Here is a 23,693-nt window from a genome sequence, read left to right on the forward strand (position 1 = left end):
AGCTCATGGTCTTTGGAGAGCCCCTTTTTTCCTTCTGGAACGCAGTTTCCCAGATCTCTGCTTGAAGGGCTCCTTGTCATTCAGGTCTCAGTTAAAATGTCAACTCTGGCTTTCTCTGATCTTTCTGTCCCTCTACTGCGAGCTTCCTCAGTACAGGGACCTGACCTATCTAGTTCATGGCTTTGAACAGTGCCTCCGCACATAGTAGGTACATAATAAATCTTAGCCAACTAGAGTGAGGCAGATTGTCCTGCTTGCCTTGTAGAAGCCAGCTTCTATGATGGGGCCCTTAGGACCAGAGGCCTCAATCCCATAGGTGCAAGGAATTGAATTATGCCAACAACCTGAATGAGCTAGTAAACACATCTTTCCCAGGTAAAACATGATGAGGCCACAGACCCAGCCAACATTTGGATTGCAGCCTGGTGAGACAGACCCTGAAGCAGAGCACCCAGGTAAGCCGTGCCTGGACTTCTGACCTACAGAAACAGAGATAGTAAGTATCTGTAGTTTTAAGCTGCTATATTAGTTTCCTAGAGCTGCTGAAACAAATTACTGCAAACTGAATGACTTAAAATAACAGAAATTTATTCTCTCATAGTTCTGGAGGCTAGAAGTTTGAAATCAAGATGCTGGCAGGATCATGCTCCCTCTGAATGCTGTAGGGAAGAATTCTTCCTTGCCTCATTTATCTTCTGGTGGTTACTGACAATCCTTGGTGCTCCTTGGCTTGTAGATGCATCACTCCAGTTTCTGTCTCTGTCTTCACGTTGCCTTCTCCCCCGTGTGCCTGTGTCTCTGTCTAAATTTCCCTCTTCTTATAAGGACACTGGACATACTGGATTTAGGACCCACCCTAATCCAGTATGACCTCATCTCAATTTGGTTATATCTGCAAAAACCCTATTTCCCAATAAGGTCACATTCCCAGGTCCTGGGTGGACATGAGTTCTAGGTGATGCTATTCAGGGCAGGAAACCCTGGTGGTGTAGTGGTTAAGAGCTACAGTTGCTAACCAAAAGGTCGGCAGTTCAAATCCACCAGGGGCTCCTTGGAAACCCCATAGGACAGTTCAACTCTGTCGTATAGGGTCACAATGAGTTGGAATTAACTCAATGGCGATGGTTTTTTTTTTTTTTAATTCAGGGCAGCTGCTAAATTTGTGGTAATTTATTATGTAGTAATAGAAAACACAGATTTTGGTATCAGGAATGGGGTTCTATTGTAACAAATACCTATAATGTGGGAGCATCTTTGGAACTGGGCAGTGGGTAGAGGGTATAACATCTCACAAAATTCTACTGTCAGGAAGCAGGCTGATCAAACCGTCCAGCTGCAAACATGTGCTACCTTTTAAGTCTCAGAGGGTAGAACCAAAAGCCCGAAAGCGGAGTGGAGAGCCACAGAATGTTATTCCCAGACCTTGAAACCTAATCAATAAAAACAAATGGCTTTCAGAAATTTTGTATAGCAGTGATTGATTTTTACCTGCCATTTCCCCGCTTTGAACTGGAATGTCTATAATTGATATCCTATCCCTGACTCACCATTGTAGTTTGGGTCACTGTAGTTTTGGGTATACTTTGCCATCAAGTCAATTCCGACTCGTAGTGATCCTGTAGGACAGAACAGAACTGCCCCATAGTGTTTCCAAGGCCCTAATCATCATGGGAGTAGACTGCCACATCTTTTTCCCACAGAGCTGCTGGTAGGTTTGAACCACTGGTCTTTCATTTGGCAGCCAAGTACTTTAACCACTACACCACCAGGGCTCCTTAGTTTTGGATATAGCAATGGTGATACCACTGGCAATAAAATCCTTCACAAAGGGAAAGGCGTCTACTGTCCTAGTTGCACAGTGTGCTGGGGGGTGGGGAGAACTGAGTGAAACACTGAGAGCTTCCTGGTTGCAAAGTTGGTGGTCGTGGTGGTGGGGGGGAGGGTCCATATTCTGCTCAGCCCAGCTGCCACTGGATCAAAAGTTTATTCAGTCCTCTTTAAGCATTTCAAATCCATGACTGTGGTAAAATGAGTTCCTTTATGTAGCCTTTTGCCTTGGTTCTTTGGAAAAACAGCTCGAGAGATTTTCCCCCTAAACTCTGAGGAGTTACCATTGCCCTAGTTTTCGACCCCAGAGGTTTTGTTACTTCTTGTCCAGGTCGATTGACATTTCCTGGGTAAGCTGTAAATAATTATTTGATACTTTTCGTTTGGCCCTGGATTGCAGCCTGCCCTGTGATTGGTCTATTTTATGTACCTTGCAGGGATTGGTCAATATACTTACAGAAATGAAGTGACTATAGCTTACTATGCAAATGAAGTGACTGTGGCCTATGAGAGGGGATTGGTCAGTTCATGGCCTTGATGGGAGGGCCATGCCTTGAAATTGACTACGAGTTTGCTTATAAATTCAGTCAACCCCACAGAGGTTTGCAGACAGAAAGAGAAGGAAGAAGGAAACAGAAAGCAGAAAAGGCAAGTCAGGCAAGAACAGAGAAGAAGCAGAGAGAGAGGAGGCAGAGAACCTCCTAAAAGATATGTAACAAGAGTCAAGGGCTGTAACGCTGAAGACAGCAAGAGGCTTGGAAGGGGCCCTGTGGCAGGATCAGTGGTTATGGCAGAAACTTGCTGCTAGGAATGCAGCTAAGAGAGCTTAAAAAAACTGCTGCACTTGCTATGAGCTGGGTCAGTTAGCACTGGAGAGCCTGACGGCCAAAGACAGAGAGTCCTGTCCTGAGATGGCGAAGAGGGAGTGTATATGGCAGAGAGAAGGGTCTGCTTGCTTGCACAGCCAAGAGGAACTGAGAGAGCTGTCCTGCACTGAAAAAGGGAGGGATGTACTGTCCACTTTGGGGGAGCCTTCCAGACTTTGCCTACATGCTTCCTAATCCCAATCCTGAGTTACAGCCTGTTGATCCTGATCTCGAGTAGTACCCTTTTACTCCCTTAATAAACCACTTAACTGTAAGTGCGGTCTGTGAGTTTGGTGTGGCCATTGGAATGATTGGAGAGAGGAGGGTTGTCTGACCTCCACCTAATAGGAATCAGCCTTGGACTAATAATTCACTCCTGAAGTTAGGTGAGTTCTGACACTATTACTACTACTATTTTACAATGATCTAACAAGGAGAACCTTTGCAATTATGTAAAATCAACAAAATGGAATAAATTAAACTTATACATAGGATGAATCTTAATTTATCTTAAATATTCCAGTGTTGTTTACACACTTGGCCAACTTATTCTGTTAAACTTAAAATCACAAGTTTATTCTATTCAACATTGTGCTGGAAGTTCTAGACAAGGAAATCAGGCAAGAAAAAGAAATAAAAGGCATCCAGATTGGAACAGAAGAAGTAAAACTATCTCTATTTTCAAATAACATGCTCTTGTATATAGAAAGTCCTAAGGAATCCAGAAAAAAACTATTAGAGCTAATAAACAAGCTATCATGGTTATAAGATACCAGATCAATATACAAAAGCCAATTGTATTTCTGTACACCAGCAATGAATAGGAGCTCTGGTGGTATACTGACTAAGAGCTCGGCTGCTAACCAAAAGGTTGACAGTCTGAATCCACCAGATGCTCCATGTAAACCCCATGAGGCAGTTCCACTCTGTCCTATGAGGTTGCTGTGAGTTGGAATTGACTGGTTGACAACAGGTAGCCGTGAATAATCTGAAAATGTAATTAAAAAACAATCCATTTACTATAGCTTCAAAAAGAACAAAACAGGAACAAATTTAACAAAAGAATACAAGACTTGTATACTGAAAACTACAAAACGTCATTGAAAGACATTAAAGAAGACCTAAACAAATGGCAAAACATCTCATGTTCACAGATCAGAACACTTAATATTTTAGAAGACATGCACTTTCTGATTTCAAAACTTAACTACAAAATCTGGAACCACAGTGATCCTGTCAGCAGAAAGCTGAAGTCATGGAGGATGCTTAACTGCTACCCAAGGAACCCACTGAGACAGGAAAAAAAAAAAAACTCAAAACCTGTTGCTATCGAGTTGAGTCCAACTCATAGAGACTCCGTAGGACAGAGTGGAACTGTCCCATAGAGTTTCCAAGGAGCGCCTGATAGATTTGAACTGCTAGCCTTCTGTTTAGCAGCTGTAGCTCTTAACCACTACAGTACCAGGATTTCCAAGGCAAAAAGAGAGGGAGAAATATACCTTGGTTTTTTCCTCCCCCTTCCTACCTTGTGCTTCAGTCTGCCACTAGTACCTCAAACGGATTAATACCAACTGGGATCCAGCTGACACTGGATTTGGGAAACACACTCTATGAAGGTTGGCCCTCTTGAGAGATAGGGCAGACCAGCCAAAGGAAGAAAAATAGATCTAAGGATAAATAAGCCCAATACTAGTATAGTGAACCAGGATCTGTTAAATCCAGGAGAGTTTGGAATTAAATTGAGAAATGATAAAACCAGTTAAACCCAAAATATTCATTAATGCATTCATTCAACAAATATTTATTGATTATATACCATTTGCCAGTGTTCTGTTAACTATGTGATATGTTAATAAACAAAATAGACTATCGTAAGGTGCAGTCGAGTCAGTTCCAACTCAGCAACCCTGTATACAACAGAATGAAATGCTGCCTTATGCTGCATCATTTTCACAATCTTTGCTACATTTGAGCCCACTGTGTCAAAGCATCTTGTTGAGGGTCTTCCTCATTTTCACTGACTCTCTACCAAGCATGATGTCCTCCTCCAGGGACTGAGCCCTCCTCATAACGTATCCACAATACGTGAGACAAAGTCTCGCCATCCTTGCTTCTAAGGGGCATCCTGGCTGTACTTCTTCCAAGACAGGTGTATTCGTTCTTCTGGCAGTCCATAGTATATTCAACAATCTTCATCAACACCATAATTCAAATGTATCAATCCTTCTTCAGTTTTCCTTATTCACTGTCCAGCTTTTGCATGCATATGAGGCCATTGAGAACACCATGGCTTGGGTCAGTCGTACCTTAGGTCACATCTTTGTTGTTGTTTTTTTTTTTTAACACTTTAAAGAGATATTTAGCAGCAGATTTGCCCAATGCAATAGGTCGTTTGATTTCCTGATTGCTGCTTCCATAGGCATTGATTACTGATCCAAGTAAAATGAAACCCTTGACAATTTAATTATTTTCTCTGTTTATCGTGATGTTGCCTTATTGGTCCGGTTGTGAGAATTTTTGTTTTCTTTATGTTAAAGTGTAATCCATACTGAAGACTGTACTCTTTGGTCTTTTTCAGCAAGCAAGGTTCATCTGTATATCACAGGTTGTTAATGAGTCATCCTCCAAACTTGATGCTGTGTTCTTATTCATATAGTCAAGTTTCTTGGATTGTTTGCTCAGCATACGCATTGAATAAGTGTGGTGAAAGGATACAACCCTGGCACACACCTTTTCTGATTTTAAACCATGTGGTAGCCCCTTGTTCTGTTCGAACGACTGCCTCTTGGTCTATGTACAGGTTCCTTATGGGCACAATTAAGTGTTCTGGAATTCCCATCTTTCACAGTGTTATCTATAATTTGTTATGATCTACACAGTCAAATTCCTTTGTGAAGTCAATAAAACACCTGTAGACATCTGTCTGGTATTCTCTGCTTTCAGCCAAGATCCAGGTGACATCAGCAGTGACATCCCTCATTCCATTTCCTCTTCTGCATCCAGCTTGAATTTCTGACTGTTCCTGTTAATGTGCTGCTGTAACTGTTTTTGAATTATCTTCAGCAAAATTTTGCTTGTGTATGATATTAATGATACTGTTTGATAATTTTTGCCTTCTGTTGGATCACCTTTCTTTGGAATGAGTGCAAATATGGATCTTTTCTACTTGGTTGGCCAGGTAGCTGTCTTCTAGATTTCTTGGCATAGACAAGTGAGTTGAGACATTTGTTGAGACATCTCAATTGGTATTCCATCAATTCTTGAAGCCTTATTTTTTGCCACTGCCTTCGGTGCAGCTTGGACTTCTTCCTTCAATAGCATCGGTTCTTTAGCACATGCTACCCCTTGAAATGGTTGAATGTCAACGAGTTCTTTTTGATATAGTGACTCTGTGTATTTCTTCCATCTTCTTTTGGTGTTTCCTGCCCCATTTAATATTTCTCCCATAGAATCCTTCAGTATTGCAACTTGAGTCTTGAATTTTTTCTTCAGTTCTTTTAGCTTGAGAAATGATAAGCATGTTCTTTTGGTTTTCTAACTCTAGATCCTTGCACATTTCAGCATAATACTTTGTCTTCCCGAGGCAGACTTCGAAATCTTCTGCCCACCTCTTTTATGTGATCATTTCTTCCATTTACCCTAGCTACTGCACATTCAAGAGCAAGTTTCAGAGTCTCTTTGGACATCCATCTTGGTCTTTTCTTTCTTTCCTGTCTTTTCAATGACCCTTTGCTTTCTTCATGCATGATGTCCTTGATGTCATCCCACAACTTGTCTGGTGTTTGGTCATTAGCTTTCAACACATCAAATCTATTCTTGAGGTGGTCTCTGAATTCAGGTGAGATTTATTCAAGGTCGTACTTTGACTCTGTGGGCTTGTTTCAGTTTTCTTCAGCTTCATCTTGAATTTGCATATGAGCAATTCATGATCTGTTCCACAGTTGACCCCTGCCTTTGTTCTGGCTGAAGATACTGAGGTCCTCCATCACTTCTTTCCACCTGTTGGTGCCAAGTTAATTCCGACTCATAGCGACCGTATAGGACAGAGTAGAACCACCCCATAGGGTTTCCAAGGAGTGGCTGGTAGATTTGAACTGCTTACCTTTTGGTTAGCAGCCGAACTCTCAACCACTGCACCACCAGGGCTTTTCTCTTTCCACAGATGTAGTCACTTTGATTCTGTGTTTTTCATCTGGCTAGGTCGATGTGTATATCACCATTTATGCTGTTGAAGAAAGGACCAACGACTTATTCCGCGGAAATACCTTTTTTTCAAGACAGGGTAAGACTCCAATATAGTATAATTCTTTTTTGTTAAGTTTAGAAATAATCTGTATATATGTAGTATTTAAAAACTGATTTTTAAAAAAGCTTGCTGTATTAAAGTAGTTAACGATGGACATTGTGATTCTGTGGTAGATTTGTATTGTGTCACTTCAACTAAACTGAAACTCTATCTCCCAGAATTCCTTTCCCTGCATAGTTGCAAGTTACTGTGGGCCATAGAGAGACATTTTGCAAGAGATTTGAAAGATAGAAGTGGAGGAGCAGCCATACTCTTTTTATGCTTGGGAGGCTGGTACAGAGCATAGAGCACTGACGTTGTTATTTATCTGCTGGTTTCTTCTTGTGGATTTGGGACAGCTGCCAGGTCCACAGCTCCTCCAGTTCATTATGGATATTCTGTTCAGCTTCTCTGACTCCTTGGCCAAGTATGTGTTGAGCTCCATGATGAAGAGAGCCAAATTCTCATGCAGAATACCTCCCTGGATGAAGTTGGAAGCTTGGGAACCATGAGAGACCAACATGAGTTCCAGTCTGTCCTTATAAGTTCTAGCTCATCCTCAGAGGTTCCATCTTGTCCTTGCTTCCCCACTTCCCACCCATCTTCCTTCCTGACTAGCCACCCTGAGGTCTTCAGACACTAGCACTCACCACACCCATGAACAACAGCTTCACATAGAATGTGTAAACAGCTCTCACAAATGGGTAAGATCGAATTCCTATACTAAAATCCCTCATTGTACATTTTTTCCCTATTCTTTCTCCTTTTTTGACTGGATTCTGAGTGGTAAAAAATCCAATCTAAAATGTATAATTAAATAATTTTAGGTTGGTGATGTTAAAAATAACAGCTTTGACACAGACACCACAAAATTTACCCTTTTGAAGTATGCAATTCAGTGGTTTTTAGTATATTCCCAGAGTTGTACAACCATAAAAAAAAAATAACCACGATTTAATTTTAGAATATTTTATTCTTACTCTTCTTCAAAATTGACTTAATCATTTTGTCTTTCTATTCTGCCGTCCGAGTTTTAGCATATTCAGTGCAAATACATTGAATTTATGGATTAATTTAGACAGGATTGAGTTAATTGTCTGTCTTCGCCTATGGAACTATTAGTTTTCTGAAGGTAGGGATGTGCCTGCCTTTTGCAATTAGCACAGTGTCTAGCACAGTGCCTGGAACCTAGTGGGAGCTCAATAAATACTTGTTGAAAGTGAATAAATGAGTGAGTTATGTGAGACTCATGAAGAAAGAAATCAAACAAGACAATTAGAAGATATGTGTAAAAAATTTTATTACTTCCCAAATTCTGTTTTGATTAGCAATACCATGCACCTGCCTCAAGATTGGAGCCCTGTTGGCGCAGTGGTTGGGAGCTTGGCTGCTGACCAAAAGGTTGACAGTTCGAATCCACCAGCTGCTCCTTAGAAACCCTATGGGGTGGTCCTGTTCTGTCCTATAGGGTTGCTATGAGTCAGAATCGACTCCGTGGCAACAGGCTTTTATTTTTTTTTAACCTCAAGGTAGAACAATTCTCAGGCCTAAAAGTAAAAACTTGTGACATTATCCACATCATTCAAACCAAATAAATGGCCTGAACATTTTAGTTGAAAATTGTTTGGAGAGACCCATACCACCCCATTTCTTCAGTGTCTTGGGGAGTCAATTAACTTGACACTAGATCCTTCTAGGAGAAATAAAAACCCAGGTAAACAGAATGATTAGAGATTGCAGGAGGAGAAAACAGTGTGGTGTAAAAACATGAGTCTGGAGACAGCAGTCCTAGTCTATTCTTTCAGCAACGTGGGGATCAGGTAACCAGTCTGAACCTGGGCTTCCATGTTTAAGGGCTAATAATACCATTCTTTTCAAGGCTGTTGTGAGATCTAACATATAAAGAGTTTTTAAAAAGTTAAATTTCTGTGCAAATATAAGGTGTTTTTGTTGAAAACTACTTTTGCATGTTTGTATAAGCATAGAACCCTTGGAAAAAAATAAAACCAACATATATAAAATGGTCATTTTATACAATGGTTAAATTTCATTCTTAAGCTGACTTGGGTCAAAACAATACAGGGCAAAAGTTTTACTTTAAATTGTCAGGGAACACTACATTGTGTCTGACATCACTGAACAACAGGGTTCATCTAAATACTTCTGCAGATATTTATTGAGAGTCTGCTGTGTGCCAGGTTCTGAGCTCAGCATTGGGGTAATAGTCCTCAAGGAGCTGATAGCCTAGTGGAAGACATCATGGCCTGGGTAGGAAAGAAGCACAATAAAGTCAAAACAAGAATAAAAACTAGCTGTTAGCCTTGTATTACTAAGTCATTTAGTCCTCTCCATACTGTACCCATCTTCTTTTTGAAATTACCAAATTTTTATTAATGTCGAAGGGTCATAAGTAATAGTCTTGGCTCCAACGTGTCAGCATTAATTGTTCTATTGAGTATCCACCATATATTAGATACCCCAGTGATTGCTATTCTTTTTTTTTTAATTTTATTGTGCTTTAGCTCAGATTTTATAAATCAAGTTAATATCTCATTAAAAAATGTATGCACATTATTTCGTGACATTAGTTGCAGTCCCCACAATGTGACAGCATGCTTTGCCTTTCCATCCTGGGTTCCCTGTGTGCATTCATCAAGTTCCTGTCCCTTCCTGCCTTCTTGTCTTGCTTAAGGGACAGGAGTTGCCCGTTTGGTCTCATATACTTGATTGAACTTGTGTGTTATTTTTGTTTATAGACCTGCCTAATCTTTGTCTGAAAAGTGAGCTTTGGAAATGGTTTCAATACTGGGTTAGGAGAGTGTCCGGGGGCCGTAGTCTCAGGGGTTCCTGCAGTCTCTGTCAGACCAGTAAGTCTGGTCTTTGTACCTGTATTTGAATTCTGTTCTACATTTTTCAATGGCAGGGGGTTTGGTTTTTTGGTTTTGTGTCCATGAGCATGGGATATCTCTTCATTTATATAGATCTTCGATTTGTTCTGTCAGCGTTTTGTAGTTTTCCTCATATAGATCTTGTACATATTTTGTTAGATTTATATCTAAGAATTTAATTTTTTGTGTGGTAATGTAAATAGTGCTGCATTTTTAGTTTCAGATTCTCATCATCCATCCCTGGTATATGAGAAAGCAATTGGCTTTTGTATATTAGCCTTGTGTCCTGCTACCATACTAAATCACTTATTAGTTCTAGGAGTTTTTTGTTGATGTTCTACATAGCTAATCATATCATCTGCAAAGACTGTTTTCTTTCTTCCTAACCGATGTGTGTACCTTTTATTTCCTTTTCTTGTCTAGTTGCATTAACTAAGACTTCCAGTATGATGTTGAGTAGGAGTGATGAGAGGGGGCATTCTTGTCCCCAATCTTAAAGGGAAAGTATCTAGTTTCTCACCATTAAGTCTGTTGCTAACTGTAGGGTTTTTTTTTTTTTTGTGCATGTGGATGTTCTTTATCAAGTTGAGGAAGTTCCCCTCTTCCTAGTTTGCTGAGAGCTTCTGTCAAGAGAGTGTGTTGGATTTCGTCAAATGCTTTTTCTGCATTAATTGATGTGATCATATGATTTTATTCCTTAGCCTGTTGATATTGTGAATTACATTGATTGATTGTTGAATGTTGAACCAACCTTGAATACCTGGGGTAAATTCCATTTAAGCATGGTATATAATTATTTCTTTATATTGTTGGATTTGATTTGCTAATACTTGGTTGAGAATTTTTGCATCTATCTTCATGGGAGATAATGGCTTGTAATTTTCCTTCTTAGTAATGTCCTTGTCTGGTTTTGGTCTTATGGTAAACTGGCTTCATAAAGTGTATTAGGAAGTGTTCTGTTTAGTAGAATTCACCAGTGAAACCATCTGTGCCTGGTATTTTGGAAGGTTGTTAATTGCTGATTCCATTTCTTTAATAGATAAAGGTCTATTCAGATTATCTATTTTCCTTGTGTGAGTTTTGGTAGATTGTATCTTTTAAGGAATCGGTCCATTTCATCTAAATTATCAAATTTGTAGGCATGGAGAGTTGTTATCCTTTTAATGTCCATTGGATCAGTTGTGGTGATCCTGCTTTCATTTCTAATGTTAGCAGTTGGTGTCTTCTTTTTTTTCTTGGTTAGCTTGGCTAGAGGTTTATCAATTTCATTGATCATTGATCTTTTCAAAGAACCAGCTTTTGGTTTCATTGGTTTTCTCTATTAATTTCTTGTTTTCATTTCCACTGATTTCTGGTCTAATTTTTATTATTTCTTATCTTCTGCCCTTGTGTTTTGAGACTAATAGTAGTGGGAAGAACCAGACCTCTTTTATTCCTTATGTGAATAACCCCATTGACCTCTTGTCTGGTCAAATTGGAAACTAACCAGTGACTTCTAAGTGAGCCACGCTAGTCCTGTTCACTGTACTGCAGTGTCTCTTCCCTAAACTTTAAAAGCTGAATCTCTTTGTAATTATCTTTATCATTGTCATTATAAAGCCAAATCACCCCAGAATTCTAGTCTTAGATCTGACTATTTACCTATTGCCAAGTGTTCTGAACTGTTGAACCTCTGATTCCCACTATGTACCTTGTGCTTTCTTTTATGTTCTTTGCCTGGATTCACCCTTCTTCGTGATTTAAACCTGTAAACCTATGAAATTATCTTCCTAGATTAATATTTTTAATATTACTCTAATCTCCATTAAAAAATGGGCAGGCCTTTATATACTGACCTTCATTGACAAAATGATTAGCATTTCTACCTCAGCCACCCTACCAAAACTAAACACAGTAATTTATATTCATATCATAGTACCACTGTATCACACCATAGCATGGCTTTGATCTAAGTCAGTCCCTATCATAGCTCCTGTGTATCTTCTGTATAAAAAAAGAACAAGGAAAATGTCTATAATTATTTGTATTTTGTTATTAATCATTTTAATAAAAACTTTTACAAGCACTAATTTTCAACTCATACCTCAAAGTAGATCTACTGTACAGCTAAAGTTATTTTAATAGTATGCCATTACTGCTGTATAGTAACAAATTTAAAAGATTATTATTTGATTTTATAATATGATTTGTATACTCAAATTGGGCCTCTGTGCTCAATGGGGTGATAAAATTGCAACTCCTTGCAGCATTAAACGTAAACTTTGTGAATGGAATGGTTTTAACTGTTACTGTTCTTTCATGTAAATCCAGAACACAAAAACAATCTGATGATGTTGGAACTATTTACAGTACATTAACTATCAGGTCAAATTTAAAGATTAGAGAGGTTATAGAAGGAAGAAAAAGGTTATTTATTTCTTAGAATTTTTAGTGTCTACTGATTATAACATAGCTAGTAAAGCTTAGAAGTTCCATTTTGTAAGCTATAATATTATCTGTATTAATAAAAAGTAAACAGATGAAAAATGCCTTCCAGAAGGCCATCAACTTATTTATCTTTGTGATACATTGTGAGGGGAAGTGGGAAAGAGGAAGAGGAGAACCCAGTACCCTGGCTGACATAGAAATGGTCGTTTTGGAACCTGGCAGAAGGCCATTTGAATGACATGGTTATCTAACTCAATTTTAAGTTACCTGTAGGATTATGATGTGAACCCCACTCATCTCACAAAACTCTAAGTAACATCTGTTGTGTGCACAAAGGCTTTGTGTGAGTGTTTCTTCCCCTGAAAGAGAAGCTGAATTTCATGGCTCAGAACAAGGACAGAGGGTTTGTGAAGGTGAGGTGATCTGTAATCTGAATTTATTAATTCAGAAGAAGTGGAAGCTTGGAGCGATAGGTAACTGTCTGAGTTATCTAGTGCTGCTATAATAAAAATATCACAAGTGGTTGGCTTTAATAAACAGAAATTTGTTATCTCACAGGTTAGGAGGCTAGAAGTCCGAATTCAGAGTTTGGACTCCAGGGGAAGGCTTTCTCTCTGTTGGCTCTGGGTTAGGATCCTTGTCTCTTCAACTTCTGTTTCCTGGTTCTTTGGAGTTTTCCACGTGGCTTGGCATCTATCTTCCCCAACTCTGCTTACCTCATCTGCTCCTTTTGTATCTTGTAAGACTCAAGACACACTCTACACTAAATTTGTCTCATTAACATAACAAAGACAACCCATTCCCAAATGGGATTATAACCACAGGCATAGAGGTTAGGATTTACAGCCCATAGTTTTGGGAGACACAATTCAATCCATAGCAGTAACTGTATCACATACATGTGGGGAACATTGCTGGACTTAACACAGAATGTGGAATGGACATGTTGTCTAATCTTATCTCACTGTTAGAAGCAGGGTAATACTGTTGATGTCTGAAGTTCATATGGATTAATGCATATTTTCACATATGAAAATAATAGTATCTTGGGGATTCAATGAAAATGTAGAATGCTCATTCCTCTTCATATATTCATTCCCATAGCCTTCATAACCTGACTCCAGTGATTCTTCCATCTGTAAGACATGTATTCTCTTTTCACACACTTGCCACTTGCCTCAGCTAGGAATGGACAAGGAGTTAAGACTCCTAACTAGAGCCCTGAGGGCTATTCTTTATCTTTTTCCATTGCTTTTGCCACGACATAATGTTGTTTCTTGAACTCATTAATCAAAAAATACTTATTCAGCATTTTAAGCAAAGATTGTACCTATATGACATCAGGGGGAAATGTAAATTTACTACGTTTAGCCATTTAGATGCTGGTAGAATTTGGTGTTATATAATCATATATGTCAATGTTTCATTTACATTTCATTTTTCTTTCTTTTTTTCATTTGACATTTACTAGTTACTAGTATGTATCAATATTTCATCCTGGATTTGCCAAAAGAGGCCTGTGAAACAGTTGAGAGACATATAGTCACTCACAACCTAATAAAGCTTTAACATCCCTACTGGGAAAAATGCTAAAGTTCAGAACTGAGAAATTAGAATTCATAATTTAAGAGTAGCATGAAATTATCTTTGTATGAATAAAATATTTAAAAAATAGGGAATGATTAATCTGTAAATGTATTCAAAAAAATACTTTACTAGAGTCGTCTTCATATTTGGGAGGAGACCAGAGCCATGAAGTATAAAGTTGTGAATTCCTCCCCAGGTTCTCTCTCTTTTAGGTCATTTCTGTTTTATTAAATTAACAAAAATTACAAAAGTGACTGCTGCAAAATTTTTAAACATTACAGAAATAGGTGGAGGAAAGAGTAAACTCCCTCATCTGCTCTCCTTCCTCCAATAACACTTTTCTCCCCAAAGGTGACCATTGTTAACAATTTGGTCTTTTCCTTCCAGACCTCTTCTGTATATTTCTGAATATACTAACACATACATACATGTCCCTAAATTGGGGCAAAAAAATACATAAGATATTTTAATTTTATATTTTATAAAAATATAAAAAATATATTGTTCTGGAATATAGGTATCATATCAGAGGTATCATATCAACATGACTTATTCCTGATATCAACCTTGATCATTTGGTTAAGGTGGTATCTCCTTGGTTTCACCACTATAAAAACTCCTACTCATGGTAACCCTGTGTGTGTCAAAAGTAGAACTATGCTCGGTAGGTTTTTAAATTTTTAAAAATTTTATTCGTTTTGTTGTTGAGAATATACACAGCAAAACATACATAAATTCAACAGTTTCTACATGTACCATTTAGTGACATTGATTACATTCTTTTGAGTTGTGCAGCCATTCTTACCCTCCTTTTCTAAGTTGTTCCTCGCCTGTTAGCGTAAATTCACTGCCCCATAAGTTTCCTAGCTAGTCTTTGGAGTTGCTGTTGTCAACTTGATCCCATATAGGTAGATCTTGGAAGAGCACAATGCTTAAGGCAGACATTCTTTACTAGTTAGACTAAACTGTTTTTCGGTTTTAAGAAGACTTCAGGGGATATTTTTCATTTGAGGTTTAAAGATTATCTCAGGGCAGTAGTTTCAAGGGTTTATCCAGCCTCCATGGCTCCAGAAAGTCTGGAGTCTTATGAGAATTTGAAATTCTATCCTGCATTTTCAGCCTTTTGATCAGGATTCTTCTACAGAATCTTTAATCAAAATGTTCAGTAGTAGTAGCTGGGCACCACCCAGTTCCTCTGGTCTCGTGGCAAAGGAGGGAATTGTTCATGGAGGCAGTTCTGCACATTCCATATACTCTCTTATTCCTGACTTTCCTTCTTCCTCTGTTGCTCCAAGTGAATAGAGATCAATTATTGTGCCTCGGATGGCCGCTTTCAAGCTTTTAAGACCCCGCGCACTACACAGAAGCGTAGCAGGCAGAACAAAAGCACTAAACGCATTATTAGGCCAGTCAACTAGGATGTCCCGTGAAACCATGACCCTAAACCTCCAAACCAAGGAACCAAATCCTATCAGGTGTTTGGTTGTACATAAGCAGCCTCAGCAGTTACTTTTGTTTTTTGTCCTTGTAAGTATCTCTAGCACATAACTTTTGCCAATTTAACTTTTTACTGGTGTTCAACTTACTAACAGAGATTGCAGTCATCAATGTGCAACTCTATCCTTAATCAGGGTGATTTTTTCCATCACTGTAAACCGAAACTCAGTACTCCAAAAGTAATAATCCTCTCTCCCCCTCCACCCCCACTCCTGGTAACCACTAATAAACTTTGGTCTCTACACATTTGCCTTTTCTAGTCTTTCTATGTAAGTGAGGTCATACAGTATTTGTTCTTTTATGATTGACTCTCACTCAGCATAATATCCTCAAGCACCATCCATATTGTAGCATGTATCAGGACTTCATTTCTCCTGCTGGCTGAGTAATGTTCCATTACATGTATGTTCCATTACTTTGTATATCCATTCATCTGTTCATGGGCATTTAGGTTGTTTTCACCTTTTGGCTATTGTGAATAGTGCTGCAGTGAACATTGGTGTACAAGTCTCTCTGTATGAGTATCTGCTTTCAAGTCTTTTGGGTGTATACCTAGCAGTGGAATTTCTGGGTCATATGGTAGTTCTACTTTTCAGCTTTTTGAGGAACTGCCATACCGTTTTCCACAGCAGTTGTACCATTTTGCATTCCCATCATCACTGGATAAGGGTTCCAGTTTCCCCATATCCTCACCAACATTTGTTATTTTATTTTTTTTAATCTTAGCCACCCTAGTGGGAGTGAGATGGTATCTCCTTGTGGTTTTGATTTGCACCTCTCTGATAGTTAATGATGCTGAACATCTTTTCATATGTGTGGTGGCCATTTGAATGTCCTGTTTGGTTGTCTATTCAAGTCTTTGACCATTTTATGATTGGGTTTTTTGTCTTTTTGTTGTGTCGATGTTTTATATGTGTTTTGCTTATTAGATTCCTAATGGATTCCATAGGGTTTTCAGTGGCTGATTTTTCTAGATTGTTAGACCTATCTTACAAGGCCCCTCTGGGTAGACTTGAACTTCAAACCTCTGGGTTAGCAGTCAAGGCATCAACTGTTTGCACCATCTAAGGACTATTGTTCCCTTTTCATTCTCTGTTCTTTGGAAAAAAGTCACTAAGTCCAGTCTACACTCAAGGGGAGGGGAATTAAGGTCTATCTTCTTGGAGGAGAAATATTTACGTATATTACTCAGAATTCTTCTGTAAGAAAGATTTTCTCTTCTGTTTGTTTATTCAATCATTTATTTATGTCAGTATGGATTCATGGATATTTAATTTGTTCTTTAGGGATTTGGTTATTTAATGATGATTAATATTTCTCCAAAATGATCCCAGGGAGGCAAACAGGCAGTTATATAAATATAGAGATAATACATTTTATTAAGAAAACTTAAATACAAGTTTTCCCTCTTTCTTTAAATTTTAGGGAACAGCCTTTTCTTTTGCAGTTCCTTCTTGTGGAAATCTAGGCAGACTTATAGACTTTAATAACCACTGCACCACCAGGGCTCCCTAAAAAAGACCATTTCGATAAAGACAACTGCTGACTAAGCCAGTAATGGTAGCAGTAGCATCATTATTATTGCTGCCATAAATCAGCTTAATTGTCCCTGTTGCTTTGGAACATGGGCAGGAAAATGCTTTTCAGGTCATTAGTTCTTGTTATCACCTTATTGGTCTGGTTTTGCTTCCCTTTTTTAAAAAATTTTTTTGGAAAATGTCAGAGAAGCTTTACTAATCTGCTTCTACAGTGATGTAAGAGCTCTTGCGGGAGGAATAGCTCTTCACGTCTTTCTCCTGCATCTTTATAATGCACGATACTGAAATGCCTATCAGAGCTGTGGTATTTATGTACAGTGAGTGAAAGAAATAAGATGCAGCATATATCATCTGGACAGTGAACAGGGTGGCCCCACCAAGGTGCTCATGGTGCCATGCCTACACACTGACAGAAAGGCTGCCTTCCGAGGCATTGCCAATACAGCTCAGCGCCCTCCCAACCACTGTTTATAACTTGCAGGAATATAAGCCAAGCATGGAGAGGCACTATTGTTCATCAAGGTCAAGGATTTAAATCTAAGCAAAGGTGGATTCTACTAATCAAAAACCAAACCCTTTGCCGTTGAGTGGATTCCAACTCATACCGACCTTATAGGACGGAGTAGAACTGTCCCACAAGGTTTTCAAGGAGCAGCTAGTGGACTCAAATTGCTTCTGACCTTTTGGTTAGCAGCCGTAGCTCTTAACCACTGTGCTACCAGGGCTTCTATTGCTAATAGTAATCGATAATACTTATGTAGTGGTTTCCATATGCCAGGCTGTTCTAAATGCTTTAGGTATTAACTTATTTAAACCTTAAAACTACCCTATAAGGAAGGTGTTATTAGTATACTCTCCTTACAGAAGTGACTTGAACCACAGAAGGTTAAGTAAGTTGCCCAAGATCATACAGGTAGGGTGCTATAGAATGCAGGATTTGAACCCAAAAAGCTTGGCTCCTGGTTCTGTTTCTAACCATTACTTGACTCTGCCACATACCAGGGATGCAGTCTTCCTTAGACAAGTTACTGAATCTCACCAAGTCTTATTTTCTCATACTTATCTTGCAGGATTGATGGGAGGAAAGTGCCTAGTACAATGCCAGGCACTATTTTCTCGCTGTAGATGTTATTTTCCTCCACTGTCAAGCAGATTACTGTCAGCTCACTACTCTATGTACCTGGGTGGAGGAATGCTTCTTTAATGATTGATTAAGAGACTAGCAGAGGCTCATAGTTAATTTTTCTTGTCTCCTACTTCAGAATATAAGATAATAGATACAAGTACTATACCCATAAAGATTCTACATTTTTGAAGAACATACTTATTACTCGGTAATGATTTCAGAAAGCGATTAATTTCAGACACTTTTGTCCTTAGTGAAACCAGCTTCACTTCAGTATGACTGTAGTTTTTAGCCAAGTTGTTATTCCCCCAAGGGAATTCATGCTCTATAGAATAAGGGTTTACAGATTTATATATTAGGCATGACCCAGAAAGCAGAAACCCATCCAATCAAACCATTGTGGTTGGGGTAGAGATGAAGGAATTGGTTTCCTCTGCCGTTAAAAACAGTTTATGTATTATGACTTCATTTACATGAAATAAGAAGAGTAAGTAAATCCACAGAGACAAATAAAGTAGATTAGTGGTTGCCAGAGGCTAGGGGCAAGAGAGTATGGGGACTGACTGCTAATAGATGCTTTTTTTAAATTTTAGGTGATGAAAATGTTTTAAAATTAGATAGTAGTGATGATTGTACAACTCCGTGAGCATACTGAAACCACTGAATTGTATACGTTAAAAGGTTGAATTTTATGGTACGTGAATTATAGCTTAAAAATGCTGTTATAAAGCAAAACCAAAACAGTACGTGTGAATGTTGTTGGCTTCTTCTATTGTGCTTTTAGTGGTACCCTGAAAGAGGAAGGCACAGGCCAGGTGGACATTTTACAGACGAGTGTTTATTACTTGGAAATCCTGGTGGCGTAGTAGTTAAGTGTTACAGCTGCTAACCAAAAGGTTGGTAGTTCAAATCTACCAGGTGTTCCTTGGAAACTCTACGGGGCAGTTCTACTCTGTCCTGTAGAGTCGGAATCGACTCGATGGCAACAGGTTTGGTTTGGTTTTGGTTTATTACTCACCTTTGTAGTGGTGAATGGTTATTACCCAAGACCAAACCACAAAAACCAAACCCGTTGCTGTTGGGTTGATTTCGATTCCTAGTGACCCTATAGGATAAGGTAGGACTGCCCCATACAATTTCCACAGAGCGTCTGGTAGATTTGAACTGCCGACCTTTTGGTTAGCAGCTACAGCACTTAACCACAGTGCCACCAGGATTTCCTTCTTACCCAAGGCAGTACCATATGATGTAGGATGCATTATGACACTTTTTAGGTCGAATAATTGCAAGAGGCTGTTTTGGGTGACCAGGATCCCTACTGGGGTTCTCAAACAAATCCCTATTCTATTGCTACCCTAAGCTGGTACCTGATTACCCAGAGCTATCTTGAGAGTGATCAGAACTTCAAGTCTAGACCAGATACTCCCAAACCTTTTGCACAGTGCCTATCGCATAGTGGGTACTTTAATCTTTGATGAGTGAATAAATGAATGATTGAGACTCCCCATGGGTCATCTGTTAGAGTGAAGTTCCTGAACCCCAATAGTACATTTTAATTTTTTGTACTTGGGACAACTGCACAGTATATGAAATAGAATGTTGATGCAGTATTTTTAGTAGAATATGCAAGTTCAATGAGTTATGTTAAAATTACATTTACTTAAAAAAAAAAAAAGGCCTCAGGATAGGAAAATGATGCAACTCCCACCTTCCTCCTCACCGCTCATCGTTTGAAACTGGCCAGTTTTCTGTTTAAGCTTTTCTCCAGAGCAATAGCGACATCCTGTGGCCAATTCTTATAATTGTTGTGAGGCGCCTCAAGTTGGTTCCAACTCATAGCAGGCCCATATACAACAGAATAAAACACGGTTTGGTCTTGCGCCATCCTCACAATTGTTATGTTTGAGCCCACTGTTGCAGCCACAGTGTCAGTCTATCTCATTGAGGGTCTTTCTCTTTTTTGTTGATCCTCTACTTTATTAAGCAGGATGTTCTTCTCCAGGGACTGGTCCCTCTTGATGACGTGTCCAAAGTACGTGAAACAATATCTTGACATCCTTGCTTCTACGCAGCTTTCTGGCTATACTTTCAAGACAGATTTGTTCATTCTTTGGCAGTCCGTGATATATTCAGTATTCTGCACCAGTACCATAATTCAAATATGTCAGTTCTTCTCTCTGCCTTGTTCATCGTCCAGCTTTCACATGCATATGAAGCGATTGAAAATACCATGGTTTGGGTCAGGCGCACCTTAGTCCTCAAGGCGATGTCTTTGCTTTTTAACACTTTAAAGAGGACTTTGCAGCAGATTTGCCCAATGCAATACATCTTGACTCCTGCTTCCAAGGGCGTTGATTGTGGATCCAAGCAAAATGAAATCTTTGACAACTTCAGTCTTTTCTCCCTTTATCATGATGTTGCTTATTGGTCCAGTTGTGAGGGTTTTTGTTTTCTTTATGCTGAAGTGTAGTCCATACTAAAAGCTGTAGTCTTTGATCTTCATCAAGTCCTCTTCACTTTCAGCAAGCAAGGTTGTGTCCTCTGCATATCACAAGTTGTTAATGAGCCTTCCTCCAGTCCTGATGCTGTGTTCTTCATATAGTCCAGCTTCTAGATTATTTGCTCAACATACAGATTGAATAAATATGGTGGAAGAATACAACCTTGATGCACACCTTCCCTGACTTTAATCCACACAGATTCCCCTTGTTCTGTTTGAAGGATTGCCTCTTGGTCTATGTACAGGTTGTGCATGAACACAATTAAATATTCTGGAATTCCCATTCTTTGCAATGTTATCCATAATTTGTTTTGATACACACAGTTGAATGCCTTTCCGTAGTCAATAAAACACAGGTTAACATGTTTCTGGTATTCTCTGCTTTCAGCCAAGATCACGTAAATGGTGACTATACACATGGACCTCGCCGAATGGAATACACAGGCATCAGATCGACTACATCTGTGGGAAGAGATGATGGAGAAGCTCGATATTATCATTTAGAACAAGGCCAGCAGCCAACTGCAGAATAGATCATCAATTGCTCATATGCAAGTTCAAGTTGAAGCAGAAGAAAATTAAAACAAATCCACAAGAGCCAAAGTATGACCTTGAGTATATCTCACCTGAATTTTAGAGGCCATCTCAAGAAAGATTTGACATATTGAACACTAATGACCAAAGACCAGATGAGTTGTGGGATGACATCAAGGACATCATACATGAAGAAAGGAAAGGGTTGTTAAAAAGACAGAAAAGAAAAAAGAGATCAAAATGGATGTAAGAAAAGACTTTGAATCTTGCACTTGAACATAGATTAGCTAAAGCAAAAAAGAAGAAATGATGAAGTAAAAGGGCTGAACAGAACATTTCAAAGGGTGGGTGGAGAAAACAAAGTGGAGTAGTATAATGAAAATCCTTATAATATTGAATTTTATGTTAAGCAAAGTGGGTATGGATTCCCTACATCTCCGCAAAACAATACTGTTAATCAGGCTTACCAAGCTTCAGATTCGACAAGAATTTATTGAGTGCCCACTATGCATAGGAGCTATGTTAGTTCTTTTGTAGATGTTATTTCCTGTGTTATTTTATATTGCCCCCCAGAAGACCAGGGTTAAACTGATTTCTGCATGTATCTACCCCCACGCTAACATTTTTGTTGTCATAGAGCAGCCACGGCATCCGAATCCCTAAAGTTATATGCAAAATGTTGTATGTGTCTGTATTTTTTATGCGGATGGAACTTTAACTTTTATGATATGCTCCTGTGGGTTTTGTGATTGCAAGAATATTTGACATGGCTACCTTAGAACATATTTCTAACATTGCCATTAGGATATTCTTTGGACTAGCTTCATCCACCTTTTTTTCCCCTGGTGTTCTTCTGGCAAACTATGTTCACCCTAGGTTGGCGGTGGCGGGGGGGCGGGGGGGAACTTTAAAAAACTCAAAAAAGAAAACCAAAAAGACAAAAAGGATAGGATTAAAAAAAAAAAAAGAAAGATTAGGACTAGATAACATCACAATGTTGTATAGCGAAAGAGCATTGGAATATAAATGAGTCCAAATCCATTACTTCTGCTGCTGTCCATCTGAACTTAGTCAAGTTAGTTAATCTTTGAGGCTTGGTTTCCCATCTGTAAAATGGGGATAATAATGTCACAGAATGATGATAAGAATCAATTGATGATGATGAGTTTTTAGATAAAACACCAAAAGTACAATCTATGAAAGAGAAAAAAATGCTAAGTTATTAGACTTAATTATTATTTAAAACTCTGCTCTTCAAAAGGGACAGTTAAGCAAATGAAAAAACAAGCCACAGACTGAGAGAAAATATTTGTAAAATATTTTTGAAAATGATAATGTATTATACAAACACAAGATTTTTTTATTTATGCATTTATATTTTTATTGATTATAAAATAATATACAATCAACATAGGAAACATGAGAATGAGAGAAAAGTATAAAAAAAAATATTTGATTCGTGCCATCACTCAGCAGTTAAAAACTGTTAACCTTTTAAAGTATTTCGTTTTTGCTAAACATACATAAATATATACATATGGTACCATTAGTTAACTGATGTTTAAAGTTACCCTATTTCTTCTGCCTCCGTGGGCCCAGGTTTATACCAAGAGAAGGAGGACCCCCTTTCCAACACTGAGGCCTAGAATATCAAATCCTTTTCTATGGACGTCATCAAGCCTTAGGAGCTGCATTTGGGTCAGGGTTGGGAACAGAAGGTAAATACACTCCTCTGCAGTGTGCTTGCTGGCCTCTTCTGCCTCTGAGCCAATGTTTGTATTTGGGTGTGTGTCCATATGTGGGAGCCCTGGTGGCACAGTGGTTAAGAGCTACTGCTAACCGAAAGATTGGCAGTTCAAATCCATCAGCTTCTCCTTGGAAACCCTATAGGGTAGTTCTGTCTTATAGGGTCACTATGAGTCAACAGCAATAGGTTTGGTTTTTTTAACAGGTCCATATATAAGTGTGAGTGTGTGTATGTACATACACCAGGAAAGAAAGAAAGAGGGCTGAGAAGCAAAAGCTGATGTCTAGAAATTGCATTGCTGGCTTCCCATTAACCAGAATGTCTTCAGAAGCCTCTGCTCTAGGGCTTTTCCCTTATCTTAGGAAAAATTTTTTGAAGCATAACATAAATACAGAAAACTGTACAAATCGTAAGTATGCAACTATAATTTTCAAAGTAAACGTACCCATGTAGCCAGTGCCTAGATCAAGAAACATGAGCAGCACTCCAGTGATTCCCTTTCAGTGATTACCTGCCCCAAAGGGTGATCTGACTTCTGATACCATAGATTACTTTTGTTTGCCAAACAAGACTTTTTTAATTCTATAATGGACTTATAAAGGGACCTGTAGTACCTTCATGGATTCCCTGAGTAGCACAGATGGTTAAATACTTGAAAGGTTGTCAGTTTGAACCCACCTAAGAAGAAAGGCCTGGCCATTTGCTCCCGAAAGGTCACAGCTTTGAAAACCCTGGAGAATACAGTTCTACTGTGCAGCACATGGGGTTGCCATGAATCAGAATGGACTCCATGGAAACTGGTACTGGTTTATTGTTGTTGTTAGGTGCCTTTGAGTCAGCTCCAACTCATAGTATACCTCATGTATAACAA

General features: G+C 38.8%; 1 long non-coding RNA gene across 2 annotated transcripts; it reads left to right on the forward strand.

The window, feature by feature from the left end:
• The first annotated feature begins 68 nt into the window (after positions 1-68).
• On the forward strand, positions 69-22,986 carry LOC135231543 (uncharacterized). Of its 2 annotated transcripts, XR_010322293.1 has the most exons (4): positions 69-496; positions 6,894-6,975; positions 20,930-21,419; positions 22,675-22,986. It is a non-coding gene; the product is annotated as an uncharacterized LOC135231543 (long non-coding RNA). The 2 variants fall into 2 exon arrangements; XR_010322294.1 differs by lacking the exon at positions 22,675-22,986 and having other exon boundaries at positions 69-455; positions 20,930-21,748.
• The last annotated feature ends 707 nt before the right edge of the window (positions 22,987-23,693 follow it).

This window comes from Loxodonta africana, chromosome 6, assembly GCF_030014295.1.
Source record: "Loxodonta africana isolate mLoxAfr1 chromosome 6, mLoxAfr1.hap2, whole genome shotgun sequence".
Classification (NCBI taxonomy): Eukaryota; Metazoa; Chordata; class Mammalia; order Proboscidea; family Elephantidae; genus Loxodonta; species Loxodonta africana.